The sequence below is a fragment of the Giraffa tippelskirchi genome, chromosome 6 (genome assembly GCF_054371585.1).
Source record: "Giraffa tippelskirchi isolate mGirTip1 chromosome 6, T2T-mGirTip1v1.2.pri, whole genome shotgun sequence".
Lineage (NCBI taxonomy): Eukaryota > Metazoa > Chordata > Mammalia > Artiodactyla > Giraffidae > Giraffa > Giraffa tippelskirchi.
Window position 1 is genome coordinate 101,740,849 of NC_137280.1, and position 16,062 is coordinate 101,756,910.

Here is a 16,062-nt window from a genome sequence, read left to right on the forward strand (position 1 = left end):
CGGACACAACTGAGCGACTAACACACTTAGCCCACCCTTCACCTTGGGCCACCACTAACGAATGATCTGTTCTCTGTATCTATGAGCTTGTTTTTTGGTTTTGTTTTTTTTTTTTTTTGGTCTTGTTTTGGTTTGTTTTCTTTAGACTCTATGTATTACCATCCTCGGTAATACCCACATAAATTAGGCTCATAGATAGAGTTTTTTAGACTCCGTAGCAATTCCATTTGCAAATTCTGGTTATAGGTTGTTTTTTGTTTGTTTTCCTTTACTCATTATGTCAGTATATTCACCTGGAGTTAGGAGTTTGGACAGATCAGCTTCCAGATCTCCTTAACTTCACAGTGGGAAGCTCTCTAAGATTGTCAGCATTTTCTAAGTTTCTGCTCAGACTGTTACCTTGAGTGTGCCATGAACTTTGTCTGCTGTTCCATGTGACTTTTGAGGTCCTACAACTGAAATGCATATTGAAAAGATACAAAAAATGCCTTCTGGGCACTGTGGTTTCAACTTTTTTGTTCTCCACCTTCTTTTAGATATTGGCCCAGTAATTCCTTATTATTCAGCATCTTGCTGCTTTCATAAATACTTTTTAATATTTTATTGTGTATCTTTACTTTTTTCCCACTGGGAAGGTGGATTTAAATACCTAGCCCACCTTATTCGTTGAAATAGGGACCATTTCAATTCGAATCAATAGTTGTTATAGTAAATATGCATTTTATAGGGTAAGTTTCTTTGCTCAACAATAGATACAAATGTTTCACTTGCTCTAACTAGCAGGAAAAATAAATTATTAATTCAGTGTATGTAAAGCCACTCCCTTTCCTCCACTGGCTAAGAATGTCTTCTTTGCCAATTCAGTGCTAGGACCTTTAAATTTGCAAAATTGAGACAATGAATAAGGAAGAATGAAAGGCTTTGAAACATGTTTGAGTGGTTTATATTGGAAAGGGCTCAGAGTTACTGGCAGTAGAAAAAAATTCAGAATCTGAGAAAGAAGGGATGAAAATATAGTCTGTAGGATTGGTCTTAGAGTCGTTAAACATATGGAGAAAGGGGGAATAAAGTCTTCCCAGGTAGCTAACTAGCCTCTGAGATAGTAAAAATAAGATATACAGAAAGATAATCTTACAAGCTTTTATTGTGCTTTCGGAATGAAGGAGCTCATAATAAAGTCTTGAGAACTCTTAGAAGAGAATTAGATTGATTCTCTAAAAATTTATTAGATTTCAGAGTGCTATTCCTTCAAATGACTCTCTCCATGGAGTCTGTTTTACAAAACTACCTGGGTTTACTCTGATTACGTTATGTGCCTGACAAGTGTTCCTTTTTAATGACAAAATAATGTATAAAATTCAAATGGCATGATTTATCTAATAATTCCAAAATTTATTGAACATTTAGAATGTTTGTAATTGTTGTTAAAATATTGGAGTGAACATCTATTTTTTTATTATAAAACATTTCTAGCATGAATGTTCCTTTGTCAAATCTTAACAGTTTTTGACATTGTTTTAGATCTTTTGCTTTTAAGAAAAAGAAAATTTAAAGATGTGGTAACAGCCACATTCTTGATAAAAAACTCCCAGGTCCCTCCAAAAGATGATCAGTAATGTGAATTTGATATTATTCCTAGTTGAATGTACACTTTTAAAAATAGATGTATGCATCAAAAAGCAGTATGCAATATTACTTAGCTTTTAAATTTTTTCCTAAATGTCATCATACTGTATGTGAGTTTTTCTGTTAATATTATAGTTTTGAAATTTAGTCATGTTGATACATGTAACTCTAATTCATTTATTTTAACTTCAATTTATTATATTTTACCTATCATTTCAAGATGTCTATAGTGAGAAGATTTTCAGGTAACCAAATCTGTCATACTACTAGCAATAGAAGTTCTCAGCATCTTCATATACAGTTTTTAATTTCTTTTCCATTATACTTTCAGAGAAAAAAAGAAAAAAAACCGAGGAGCAAAGTTTACAAGATAAACATTTTTATGTTCAGGGCCACCGTTTCCATTGTAGAGTTCTGCTCACTAAGATCCTATTGGTAGACGTTGATTAACACTGTCATATAGCTTTCCAAGACAGTTGTAAAAATAAATCTGACTCACTACAAACACATTAGCATATTTGATTATCATGTTCAGACATTTCCTAATTTAAGTAGTTGTAAATGGCACTTCAAACTTGCTTTAATTTGTATTTCTTTGAATTTGCACCGGAAGGAACATTTTTCCTGGATAAATATTTGCATTTCCTCTCTTGTTATAAACAGATATTTTAAATTTCTTGAGAGATCTTTATATTGGCTCAGCTTTTTGTGATCTTTCTAGAAAACAGCCACTTCTACTTGAATTGACTATTTCTCAGTGGCCAAATAGACACTTAGGGCCTCAGCTAGAAAAGGCAAGAAATAACTTCTCGATCTTCAAAAGCAAAAAACAGAGGTGGACACTTCAGTAGAAAGAACTACTACAAAACCACCCTGCATTGTCATTACTGTAAATAGAGCCATAAATGAAATAAAACAGATTGCAGGTTTAATTCAATTTAACAAAATCCACTGAGAATCAATTTTGGGCAGGAACGGTCTGCCCTGAGGCAAGGAGGAGGTAAGGAGCTTGGTCTTCACTGTATGGCTGGAGAAAAAGGAGGATGGCCTAAGGAAAATAAAGACAGACACTGCTTTCTGGTTCTTTGCCCTGCCCCATAAGACAGAAGGACAATAGAAATGGAAAGGGAGACCAACTATTGCTCCGAGGGGGCTGGCTGCCTCTCCTAACAACCAGTGAAGAAGGGAATTCCCCAGTGCTGGTAACTTGGGTCTGAGCTGTTCTGAGCCACACCCAGTAGAGCTGTCCTCCACAGAACTTTCAGATGACAGCAAGCTGTGAGAAAGCACTTCAGTCTGGAGGCCTTCCTGGAAGCTTTCTACCCACTTGGGTGAGTGTCTGTGTGACATAGATTGGTGATGGTTAGGAGTATTTACCATATTTGCCAGCTTGTGGACTAAGCGTGGGCTATTTTTCCTACCTCAACTTTCTGCTTTGATCTCTGAACCTCTTCACTTAGCAGACAGCCCCTCTGAACACCAGCTTGGCTTTCAACTTGGGTTTAACGTTTTGATCTCTGCTGTCATCATAAATGGTTCATAGATTAATATGTATGTGCACATATTTCTAAATAATACAAAAAGCTTTCCTTTTTATAATCTTCATATGCAATAATTCACAATCTAAATAGGATTTTTGGTTCTCAAATAGACATGGAGTCATTAGAAAATGCTTTTAGTTGTAATAGGGGAGGACGTTAGTGAATGAGAAATTTCCTAACCCCTCCCTACTACAAATTACTATAAAATAGATTACAGCCTTCCACCTCCATCACTACCACTCCTCCTTGAGTTGAGTCACAAGGAAACTTGCATTCCAGTTGTGAACCGTGCCCTTAACAGGAGATTTGATGACCAAAACAGAGTACTGTTGGCACTGACTATTCACTCTCCATCACTGTCTATCATGCACAGATGAATAAGAATGAAAAAGAAATGCATTTATCTTTTAAGTGGAGCTATTTGAATTTGACTTAGTTTGGAGAAAGATGGAGAATTTTGTAACCATTCCTCCTTTTAAGTTGACACTATTAATGTGCACAATTATGTTTGTCAGCACCCTACTGAAATGTGAAAATGTGGTTGAAACAGTTTTTAAATAAAAACATAATGACCTACAGCAGAGAGAAATTACAAAACAAATTTTCAGCACTCACGCCAAGTAATGGACCTTCCTCACTGGCCCTAACTGAGTGTTTAGGTACATGCCAAATACAGCGCACACTCTACTTAATTTCCTTTGCTTCAACTCTCATTATAATCATGTTTATTTTAAAAATCAGTGCCAAATTGGCCTCCTTAGATGTTGGCCTTGCAGTTTAAAGAGTTTGTTTAGTTCCTAAGATAGTGTAAATTATCTACCACAAATATCCCAAACCATTTGGCAGGGGACGGGGTATGAGGTTTTACTTTTCGTATGGTTTCGAATTATGACTTAAAAAAAAGTTTCTGTGGTTTTCCCTTAGAGTGGGCACTAGAATTTAGTCTCTTGGTTTTTAACTCAGTCATGACTCATTTTCTGAGACCCTGCTTCTATGTCATCGTTTGGGGCAATATTTCTTTGTCCTGCACATGCTTCTAGCAGGCACATCAGAACAATACATCTGTGAAGCCCAGTGAGCTTCTCAGGACAACACTATATGAAGGGCTTTGAACTAGGGATCAGAAAACCTGGGTTCTGTTTCAGATATGCCCCTTACAAAGTCAAAGCCTGGGTCATGTAGCCTCTCAAGCCTCAGTTTCTTCACCTTTAAAATGTAGATGAAAATACCCACTTTCACACCTCCCAAGGTGAGTAAGGATCAAATAAGACCATGAGATAGCTTTGTAAACACTAAAATATATTTCTAAATCTCAATCTTTGGGGAAGCCAGTTATGGTGTAGTCTAGAGAAAAATATTGGTTAGCACTCTTTCAGTTCCAAGTACTTAAAGTATAAGCAGTATTAAGATTAACAAAAATCTATTAGCTCAATAGGCAAAAATGAACTGAATTTCAAATACAGGCATACTTTGTCTTATTGTGCTTCACCTCATTGCACTTCACAGATTCTGGACTTTTTACAAATTGAAGATTTGTGGCAACACTGAATTGAGCAAGTCTATTGGTGCCATTTTTCCAACAGCATTTGCTCACTTTGTGACTCTGTGCTATAATTTGGTAACTTGCAATATTTCAAACTTTTCATTATTATTATATCAGATAAAGGACTTGTATCTAAGATACATACACACTCTTTTTTGTTGTTCAGTCACTAAGTTGTACCCGACTCTGTGACCCCATGGACTGCAGCATGCCAGACTCCTCTGTCCTCCACTCTTTCCTGGAGTTTGCTCGAATTCATGTTCATTGAGTTAGCGATGCTATAAATACTCTTACAACTCAATAATAAAAAGACAAATATCTCAATTTAAAAATGGGCAAAGGATCAAAGTAGATATTTCTCCAGGAAAGTGGCCAATAAACACAAGGAAAAATGCTTGACATCATTTTTCACCAGAGAAATGCAAATCAAAACCACAATAAGATATTACCTCACACCCACAAGTATGGCTAGAATTTAAATGTCAAATAATAGTAAGTGTTGGCAAAGAAATGAGAACACTCGCTGCTAGTGAGACTGTGAAACAGTGTGACCACTTTGGAAAACAGTTTGGCAGTTATTCAATTAAACAGAGTTATCATATGATCCAAAAGTTCCACCCCGTGACATATATATGTATATATATATATTCAAAATAAATAAAAGCATAAATCTACCCCAAACATGTACATGAATTTTATAGGAGTGTAATTAATAATAAGCAAAAGTGAGAACAACTTAAATGTCTATCAGTTGACGAGTGGGTTAACAAAAGGTGGTTTTTGTGTACAATGGAATATTATTTCACCATAGAAAGAAATTATACATGCCATAATATGAATTAACCTTGAAAACATTAGGCTGAGTGAGAAGACACAGAATACCATATATTAATTATATTATTCCATGTATATGAAATAACCAGAATAGGCAGTTCTGTAGAGACAAAAAGATGGTTGCTAAGCATGGTTGCTTAGGACTGGAGAGAAGGGGAGAAAGGGGAGTGATAACTAAAGGGGATAGGGTTTCTTTTTGAGGTGATGAATATCCTAAAATTGACTCTGGTGATGGTTGTACATATCTCTCAGTGTACACTGAATTATACACTCTAAATGGGTGAATTGTATGGTATGTGAATTATGCCTCATTACAGCTGTTTGGAGAAGGCAATGGCACCCCACTCCAGTACTCTTGCCTGGAAAATCCCATGAACGGAGGAGCCTGGCGGGCTGCAGTCCATGGGGTCACTGAGTCGGACACGACTGAGCGACTCTACTTTCACTTTTCATTTTCATGCCCTGGAGAAGGAAATGGCAACCCACTCCAGTACTCTTGCCTGGAGAATCCCAGGGACGGGGGAGCCTGGTGGGCTGCCATCTATGGGGTCACACAGAGTCGGACACGACTGACGCGACTTAGCAGCAGCAGTAGCAGCACAGCTGTTTAGTAGCTTATGTACTGATCAGTCAAGGGTCCAGACCCACTCTCACCCATTCACATCTCTTCCTCCATCTGTCGGCTTCCTTACTTGGCAGCAGAGATGACAACTAGTGGCTCCCAGCTGGGCTTTTACCACTTTCTGTCCCAGGTCAGGCTGCCATAACAAAACACCATGGGGTGGGTGGCTTAAACAACAAAAATTTATTTCTCATGGTTCTAGAAGTTGGGAAGTCAAAGAGAAAAGCTTCAACACAATTCAATTCCAAGTAAGGACTCTCTCCCTAACTTACAGATGGTCACTTCCTTCCCGTGTCCTCCCATGGCCTTTCCTTGGTGTGTGCATATATTGGGGGTTTGGAGAACACATTCTGATGTCTGTTTCTCTTCTCATAAGAACTCTAATCCTACAGGATTTGAGGTCCATCTCATTTAACCTTAGCTACATTCCAAAAGGCCCAATCTCCAAATACATTCATTAGACGTTAGCACTTCATCGTATGAATTTTGGGGGAGGCATAGGCATCCAGTCCATAAGAACTCCTTTTTCAAGCCCAGGTGAAAAGCACATTTTTTTCCCAAGGGGTTAGCAAATCCTACCACTGCCTATTCTTGGCCCAGTTTCGACCATAAACTTGTTTTTGTAACTAACACTTTGACTAGCTAGACCAGAGTCAGGTGTCCAACCCAAAAGCCTCAGGTGGGTTAGTCCCACCAAAACAAGATAAGACAAGAAGGAAATTATAAACTCTCATCAAAGAAAAGGGGCAGAGTAAGGCCAAATGCTAATGCCTATTCCACAGTGCAAGGCTGCAAGCAGGGAGCCTGCATGCCAGGCTTGGGTTGTGCAGAGACCACTTGTGTGAGCAAGGGTGAATCATTAAACCTCTCTATGGCCTTAACATCACCAGACCAGAGAAGACGAGGGGAGACAAGACGTGAAAGCCTTAATGATCAGAACCCTCAGAACTGGAGGGCTAGGAGGGAACTTCGTGATCCTCTTATTTGACAAACTAACAAAAAAAAGATCTACTCTAAAAGAAGATGTAAGACAGCCTGCTATGAGAATCAAAATGGCTTTCACATCACTAGACTTGAGAAAGAAATTTATTTGCTAATTGTAATAACTTTAAGCATACCACTTCATCTCCCTCGGTCTCACTTTATAAGTTAACTCTCAATAATACTAATACTACTAATAACAGATGTATTAGTTAACTATGGGCTTCCTTGTTGGCTCAGATGATAAAGAATACGCCTGCAAAGCGGGAGACCTGGATTTGATCCCTGAGTTGGGAACATGCCCTGGAGGAGGGCATGGCAACCCACTCCAGTATTCTTGCCTGGAGACTCCTCATGGACGGAGGAGCCTCGTGGGCTACAGTCCATGGGATTGCAAAGAGTGGGACACGATTGAGCGAGTAAGCACAGAACAGCACAGCACAATTCACTTGTTAGGGAGGATTCCTTCACAATGTTTATTACATCATCACAATCTAGTACATTTGAAATATCTTGCAATTTTAGTTGTCAATTATACATCAGTAAAACTGAAATTAAAAAAAAAGTCTCATAACTATTCTTGACTCTAAATGTGCAAATGTAGCACACTTTACAAAAGCCAAAAGTGACATACTCAGATGTGGGGTTATTGGATTTGAAACATAAGGAAATTTCTCTGGAATGTAACATCTCTAGGGAGAGGAAATTGAGTATAAAATTTTATCTTTTTGTAGGAGGTCTCATTACTGCAAAGCTCTGGACTTAGCTCTGGACAAAGTTCTTGGACACCCCCATTACACCATTTTGAGACCCTGGACCTCTGAGAACTTCAGTTTCCTCTTCTATAAAAAGGGGATGACAGTGCTCACTTTGGTAGCACATATACTGAAACTAGACCAATACAGAGATTAGCATGGCCCCTGTGCAAAGATGTCAGGAAAACACATTCTTCTATTTGGAAAATAGATAAGCAACAAGGATATATTGTACAGCACAGGGAATTGTAGCCATTATCTTGTAATACCTTTTAATGGGAGTATAATCTGTAAAAATACTGAATCACAATGCAGTACACCTGAAACTAAAATTGTAAATCTATACTTCAATTATAAAAGTGGGAATGACAATTCCTACTTGAGATACTCGAAGATTAAATAATGACATAAAATGCCTTAAATCTAGTGGGTATTCAGAGGTCTCAGCGACTCCTTTCTCTCATCTATGTGACAAGAGCAGCGTTGGAGTATCCTGCAATAACTCTACCCCAAATTGTTTCCCAGGCAGTTCAATTACTCCGCCAGAGTCCACGTTAGTCTAAGAAAAACAAAGTTTTCTATTCTGAGGGAGACAAAAATGTGCTAAAAAAAAAAAAAGCATTGTCTCCGCTCCTGAGGGCAAGATCCAAGACTTCTTCCTTTCTCAAAAGAGAATGAAGTAAACATTCAAGTCACAGACGTCATTGTCGGCAGGAGCCACACGAGGGAGCCTCTGTCAGAGAAAATACACATCCTGCAGTTTCACACATCCTCCTGCGGGCAAGGCACGCACCGCTCAAATATAGCCTCCGCGTCGGGGGAGGTGCTCGCCGGCGTGTGAGACAGGGTCTCCGTGTGAGGGAGAGGCGCGCGTTGCCTTCTGGGGCTGGGTCTCCGTGTGAGGGAGAGGCGCGCGTTGCCTTCTGGGGCTGGGTCTCCGTGTGAGGGAGAGGCGCGCGTTGCCTTCTGGGGCTGGGTCTCCGTGTGAGGGAGAGGCGCGCGTTGCCTTCTGGGGCTGGGTCTCCGTGTGAGGGAGAGGCGCGCGTTGCCTTCTGGGGCTGGGTCTCCGTGTGAGGGAGAGGCGCGCGTTGCCTTCTGGGGCTGGGTCTCCGTGTGAGGGAGAGGCGCGCGTTGCCTTCTGGGGCTGGGTCTCCGTGTGAGGGAGAGGCGCGCATTGCCTGGTGGGAGGAGTTTGCTTCTCGCCCAGGGGAGATAAGCCTTGCTTCGACCCCGAACCCCACAGAACTGACGAGATCCTAGCCAGTCAGTCTTCATTTCGCTCTGGTTGGCATTTGATCACACTGAAGTCAAAATAAGGGCGAAAGATCTTTTTTAAACTATTAATAGAAAATATGGAGAAGGAAATGGCAACCCACTCCAGTATTCTTGCCTGGAGAATCCTGTGGACGGAGGAGCCTGGTGGGCTGCTTGCTGTTCATGGGGTCGCACAGAGTCGGACACGACTGAAGCGACCCAGCATGCATGCAATAGAAAATACGTTCAGGTTACATTATTTTTTTCCCAAGACACTCCGCACCAAATAATGGTGAAGTTGGAGAACTGCCAAAAGGTAAGACCTAAGTCACAATGACAGTTGTACTGACTGGACGAGAGGGGACCCGAAGAGAGCAAGGAGGGAACGAGGAGAGGAAGGCAGGCTGGCGGAGACAAGGTTTCTTCAGTTGGTCTGCACCTGAGTTTGATGTGACCCAGGTTAGGCAGGAAAATCATCCACTTCACTTAGGATCCTGGGATTATGTCAGCCCTCTGTCTTATCTCTTAGAAAAGAACCTCACGAAAGACTGCAGGTTTAACAGCCAATGAGGATCTGCTTCCATTTGTGTATTTTTCGACACAGTTTTCTCAAAACAGCGGGCACCTGTGGGACCGAAATGTTCAATAATCCTCAAAGAACAAAAGCCACCGAGAAGCGTTTAAAGGGCACTTAAGTTAACAGCCAGTGCCTGGGCTAGGCCAAGGGGGTGACTAATTTCTTAAGCAAATACTTTGGCACCTAACTAAACACTGGCTCCTTTTGCTTCTCTACTTGAGCTTTTCACCCTAACCCTATCACCTTCAGTCAGGGTGGGCTGGAGCCCCAGGGCTGCCCCTACCACGCTGACCCCCAAACTGGCTTCTCACATAGAGTTTGGGAGTTATATCGCCTGGGATTGACATTTTAAAAATACTTTTAAGGAGGTTGCCTTTGCCCAGCTCCCCAGCCTCAAGCATCCTCCCTTGCTGTTCTCCTCTGCTTCCTCCCCTTGTTCATGAGTCTTATTTATATTTGTTTTTGTTTAGTTGCTAAGTCATGTCCAACTCTTTTGCGTGCCCTGGACTGTAGCCCTCCAGGCTTCTCTGTCCTTGGGATTTCCCAGGCAAGAATACTGGAATGGGTTCCCATGTCCTTCTCCAAGGTATGTTCCTGACCCAGGGATGAAACCTGTGTCTGCTGCATTGCAGGTGGATTCTTAACTGCTGAGCCACCAGGGAAGCCAAAGTATTAGAGATATAATAACCAATAACCACTTATTAAAAGACTCCTTCTTCAAATAATTATATCCTAGCGATTAGCATGACAGAGAATAAATTACTGACATGAAAGAGTAGTTATTGTAGGTTCAGCCTCAAGAACTCAAACATATAAGAAACATCTTATGCATATCATTACTATGTAGTTGTTACCACTAGTTGTAGTTGTTACTGCTAAACCAAATCACCCATTTCAGAAAGCTCCGGTCCTAACAAAGTTCCATGCCTATAACTTCATCTATTCTCCTGTCGTCAGCAGACTTCCCCTTTATATAATTTTTTCATTAATTGTTTCATTCAAAAATCCTGTATTAAAGCCTTCTATCTGCTCACAACTAAGATGAGCCACTGGAGATAAGAAACTGATTACATCAGTTACTCAATCTAATTGGGAAATCAAATATATAACAATGCCATGGGCCAAGAGGAAAGATGGAATAGCTGCAGTGGTTTGGCAATGGGATGTAAGAGGAGTTTCACAAAGAAGCTGGCTCTTAAGCTGTGTCATAAAGAGCAAAATTTTTCCAGTTGGGAAGTGTCATCTGTAATGTTTACATAACATTTTGTCATTCATAAAGTTTGTATAAGAGCATGGGTTTGGGAGATACTTGGTCCTTAAATACTTGACAAGATAAGGCATTGGTGGCAGATGCTTTTTCACAATGATAAACAAATTTGTTAATTTTTAAAATATTTCAGCACTCTCATTTAGTTCCAAAATGTACTGATACCATAATATAAGTGAAGAAGTCAGAATGGAGTAAAGTGGGAGAGAGAAAGGATGTGAAAATCCCTAATACTTAAATTGTAAGCCCTGCATAAGGTCTCTGCGGTCAGGGCGCTTCCACACTGGTGTGAAAAACATAGAGCAAAGAAAGCAACTCCAGTGCAGGCAATGAGGCTATGGCAGGGGCAAGTGGATTAGCATAGAGGGGCAGAGCAGAGGAGGGACCTCTAATGTAGCCTTATGGAACCAGAAAACTTCCCAGAGCAGATGATTCTGAGCTTCATCTTGAGTAAGGTCAAGGACAGACCAGGCAGTTAAACTGGAATGTTCCAACTGCAAGGAAGCAAAAGCCCTGTGCAGATGGTTAGTCTGGCAGGAGTAGATAGCTCCCACTGAACAGTGGGAGCTGAAAATGAACCTAAAGAGAGGTTGATTTTCAGAATGATGTAATTAATATGGGAGGCAAAGAGACAAGTGAGAACTATACAATCTTTTTATATGATCTTTTTGGTCAGTCCACGAAGTTTGGGTCTAAGTTAGGGGACTAGAAGAGAATAAAGATTTGGACTTAGTTTTAAGTGGGCTTGCTTGGCTTTGCTGAAGAATTAGCGTAGAAAACAATGCAAAAGATACAGAGTCAATGAATGCAGCTCTAAGGTGGCCCCTTAGTTCCTCAGGAATGTATCCAACATGTTCAGAGGATATGGAGGAAGAGAGCCTTCAGTAGAGAGGAGCCCCAAAACTTGGCCCACATCAATACCCAAGGAAGTCCATCTCCACCAGGTGTGGGAATTACTCCTCTGCCCTGGCTTTATAATCTCAAGTGGTTTCTTCTCATGATGTTAGAGTTAGAGGAGGCTTAACATTGTCCAGCTCCCAGTGTTGGAAATCAGAACTGAAGTCATAGCAGATCTATTGGTTGAACAGAGATAGAGATTTGAGTTGTTTAGAAGGAAAACATCAGTAAGATCAGGCAATGGATTGTGCTAGGGGGTGAGCAAGAAAATAGTCACTCATGGTGCTGTGATTAACTGAGTATCATTTTATTTCTAATTCAGGAGAAATGGGGGAGAAAGAGCTTACATCAACTGAACATTGTTCATATGCCACTTGTTTACATAATTTATTTAAATCTCATAACCCCTCTCTGAAGTAGACAGTATTGTCCTCATAGTAGAGGTAAAGAGCAAGACTTCAAAAGGGCTGTGATCACAGTAAATACACAGTCAGGACAGGAATGGGGGTCACGGTCAGTTTCTCTGGAAAGCCATGTCTACATTTTGATTTCTTCTCACAAGACAAACTTCCAGTGTATCTATACTTAACTTTCCTGAAAAAAATATGACCTCCTGTAGTGACCAGAAAATAATATTCCTTTCACTGTACTATGCTGGTGTCTTTCTTAATTTTTTTTTTAAGTTCAAGAGATAGCTCTTGTTTATCAGCTATTCCAGTATAACAAGTTCACCCAACAGAACATGTCAGCTCTCTCTCTGTGTAACCTGAGCTAATGTGCAGCTTTCTGCCAAGGAGTTAGTTCTGTGCCATGGTTTTAGAAGTAGAAGAGTATCTTTGATGTTTTGAAATAGTTAAGCATGTTGGAGATAGGAGTGTGACTTTTCCTTTATCTCCATATTGCTATTTGCAAGATAGTGATACCTTTTGGAAACTAATGAATATTTCCATAGATTTATATCTTAGAGTGTACTTTTCTGGGATTAAGAGGGAAAAAAGACCTCATATTCCATGTGATTTAGGAAGGGGAGAATTAAATGTAGAGAGCATTGTTTCTCTTTTTGTTTCTTCAGCCATGACACCTGTGAAAATTAATGAAAGTGATAAGTAAGTCCAAGTATGTTTCTTCTGGGATCAGAAATCCAATCAAGAAATGAGAAAAAATGTAAAAAGGAAAGGAATATATGAAGTGAATAGTTTGAAATTATAAAATCATGCTCTAATTGCTAATAAATTTCAATACATAGGAATTAACATTTAATGAAGGATTATTAAAATTGACACAGCAAGAAATAGAAAACCTAAGCAAACTGTAACTGTGAAACAAAACCAGCATAATTTACATATTGCTTCTAAAGAAGGTTCTAGTCTCAGTGATTTTTTTGGTAAATTATTTCAGTGGATCAATAGCTAATTGTCATGTTGGGTTCCAGAGCCTGAATCTTTAACTCATGTTCTAAACAACCCCTTTATTCTCCTGCCACATGCATACCTTTCCCCAAACTTGCTCAGCTTCCTCTTTCAATTTCAGATCCACCCATGGCCCAAGCCAGAAACCTTGATGTCTTTGTCATCTCATCCCCTAGTCTCTCCACCTAACCTCATTACAATCCTATTGCCTTTAATTCTTTCTTGATATGATTTCTGAATCTAAACTCTCCTTTTAATTCTTCCTGCTACTCAACTTGATTCAACCCCTCTTCGTCCCTGACATCTCTCTTTAGAAGTATTTTAACGAACTTCCATCTGATACTGATACCACCAGTGCCCACTGGCTCCCCTACTGTAGCCCAAAAGTAATGGATGTCTTCTACAGAAGTTAATTTTGCGTTACACTTTTTAAAACTTTGAGGGGCTTACCATTGTCTGGGCATGGTGCAAGGGTAACAGAGTGATCTGCTGAGAATTTAGTGCAACATAGTTGGAAAAATCAACCAAACTGCTTTCAATTACAAAAAGTATAGTACTCTGTTTTGGTGAGGGAAGATTCTGTTGCCATTCTAAATGCACTTCTAAATGGCTATTATATTTCTTGGTATTGTAGGAAAAGCAGACTCTTCTGTGATGTGGAGCCTACTAAAACAGCTTTTCTGCATTTCCCCACAAGCTACGAGGACCCGTTGTCAGGGAAAAGGGAAGGGAAAGAAAGACTTGTTCTTGTTCTGGGTTGGGGGATTTTGCCCCCTGGAGTGGGCAGGGACTGGGGTGGGAGCTCTGGAGATACTAGTCTAAGGAGTAAGGACAAGACGGGTGTGCAAATGGAGTTGTTGCAGACTAGGGAATCAGGAATCCTCTGCCAAATACCCTGTGAACAGAAAGTTTGAGGCTGAGATAGCTGTGGGACTGCTGGGCTAGGGTAGAAGGTGGGGAGTGGATGGAAGTCAGGGATGGGGGTGGAAGGTGGGGGTAGGGGGTGGAATGTGAGGAGAGGAGTGGAAGAAACTGGGGAGTGGGGGGTGGAAGGTGGGGAGCAGGGCAGAAAGCAAGGAATGGAGTGGATATTGAGCATTTGGCTGCAAAGCTTGAGGGCCTCGTCAAGGTGTCAGTGGCTTGGGTTTGGCCTACAGAGCTGTTCACCTTTGAATCAACCTCTGGAACTTGGGCAAACCAGCACCTGAAGTAGCCAGTCATCAGTGTAGATCAAAGAGCTGAAGCAGCCCTTCCTTAATTTTCTGAGCTACTACATAAACCCAAGAAACTAAGGGCACTAGCTGCCAACACAGCACCCCCCCCCACCCTTTTTTTTTTTTTTTTTACTACAGTTGTTGAACTTCTGAGATTGATTCCCCCCCCCCCCGCCCCCCCCAGTGACACTGTTCTGAGTCCGTGCTTACACAAACTTGAGTCCAGGGACTCAGTCCAGGGACTCATCTCAGTTGTCTTCCTGGACTGCTTTTTCTGTTAGTATGATTTGGGTTCTACTCCTACCACTAAAGATGATCTAATAACAGATAGAAAACACTCAGCAATGTGGAAGAATGGTGATTATCTGAATTCACAGCTGAGAGGAGATGGAAGTAAGTGTACTCTGTCAGAAACTCGATAGGCATGGGTAAAGGATAAAGGGAACCATAAAGAAAGGAGGGTTATACTGAACAGCTGTGTTTGTGAAGGGGAGGAATTTCACTCAGAACAGAGACTGGCAGGAACAATTATATTTTAACAAACCCTCAAGGTGATTCCAATACATACTGAAGTTTGAGAACCACTGTTCTCAATACATAATACACCTGTTTCAGTACATAATACACCTGTTATTCCCTACTGTTAAATCTCTGAAAAACATCAAGTGTGAAGTTTACATCAACAGTGTTAAACTCACAGGTGCATAGACAGTAAACAAAGGATTATCTTTATTGATGGAACAGCCATAGAAAAAGACTACCTGAAAGAGATAGGTCATACTTCTGAGATTAGTACCATGTAACTAACAGGAGATGCTTATTAAAATCAACATATTTTAAAATTCAGAAAGAAAAACCTAACTTCCATTCTTCACAATTCACTGTTTCCCTTCAAGGAAGAGTGAATGCAAGACTTTCAGCCTTAAAAGCAGTCTTTCATAATTCATGAACCTTTCTTGGAGTGTAACTTTCCATCCTATCACTCTCCACCCCAATTCCCAAATAGTCCTTGCCACCTTTTAAACGTCTGGACTAGTTAACACTCCTAGGAAACTCAAAGGAGTTTTCATGGCTTAAGCAAAAATGTGCGCTTGAGATAAAAGTAACCTGTGTTATATTGGTCAGACAAACTCCTAAAACTTGCTCCTTTTCAAATTGTGATGACCTCCTTTTAAAATGGCCTACTTGGGCTCAGGGCCGGGGCAATGGGATGATCCAGAAGGATGGGATGGGGAGGGAGGTGGGTGGGGGGTCCAAGAAGGGGAACACATGTAAACCCATGGCTGATTCATGTCAATGTATGGCAAAAACTATTACAATATTGTAAAGTAATTAGCCCCCAACTAAAATAAATAAATTTATTAAAAAAAAAAAAAAAAAAGTTGGCTTAAAGCTCAACGTTCAGAAAACTAAGATCATGGCATCGGGTCCCATCACTTCATGGCAAACAGATGGGGGAACAGTGGAAACAGTGTCAGACTTATTTTTTTGGACTCCAAAATCACTGCAGATGGTGATTGCAGCCATGAAATTAAAAGACGC

The 16,062-nt window shown here is 40.4% G+C and overlaps 1 pseudogene; it reads left to right on the forward strand.

The window, feature by feature from the left end:
• Nucleotides 1-8,008: 8,008 nt before the first annotated feature.
• Nucleotides 8,009-8,104, forward strand: LOC145511801 (U6 spliceosomal RNA; annotated as a pseudogene).
• The last annotated feature ends 7,958 nt before the right edge of the window (nucleotides 8,105-16,062 follow it).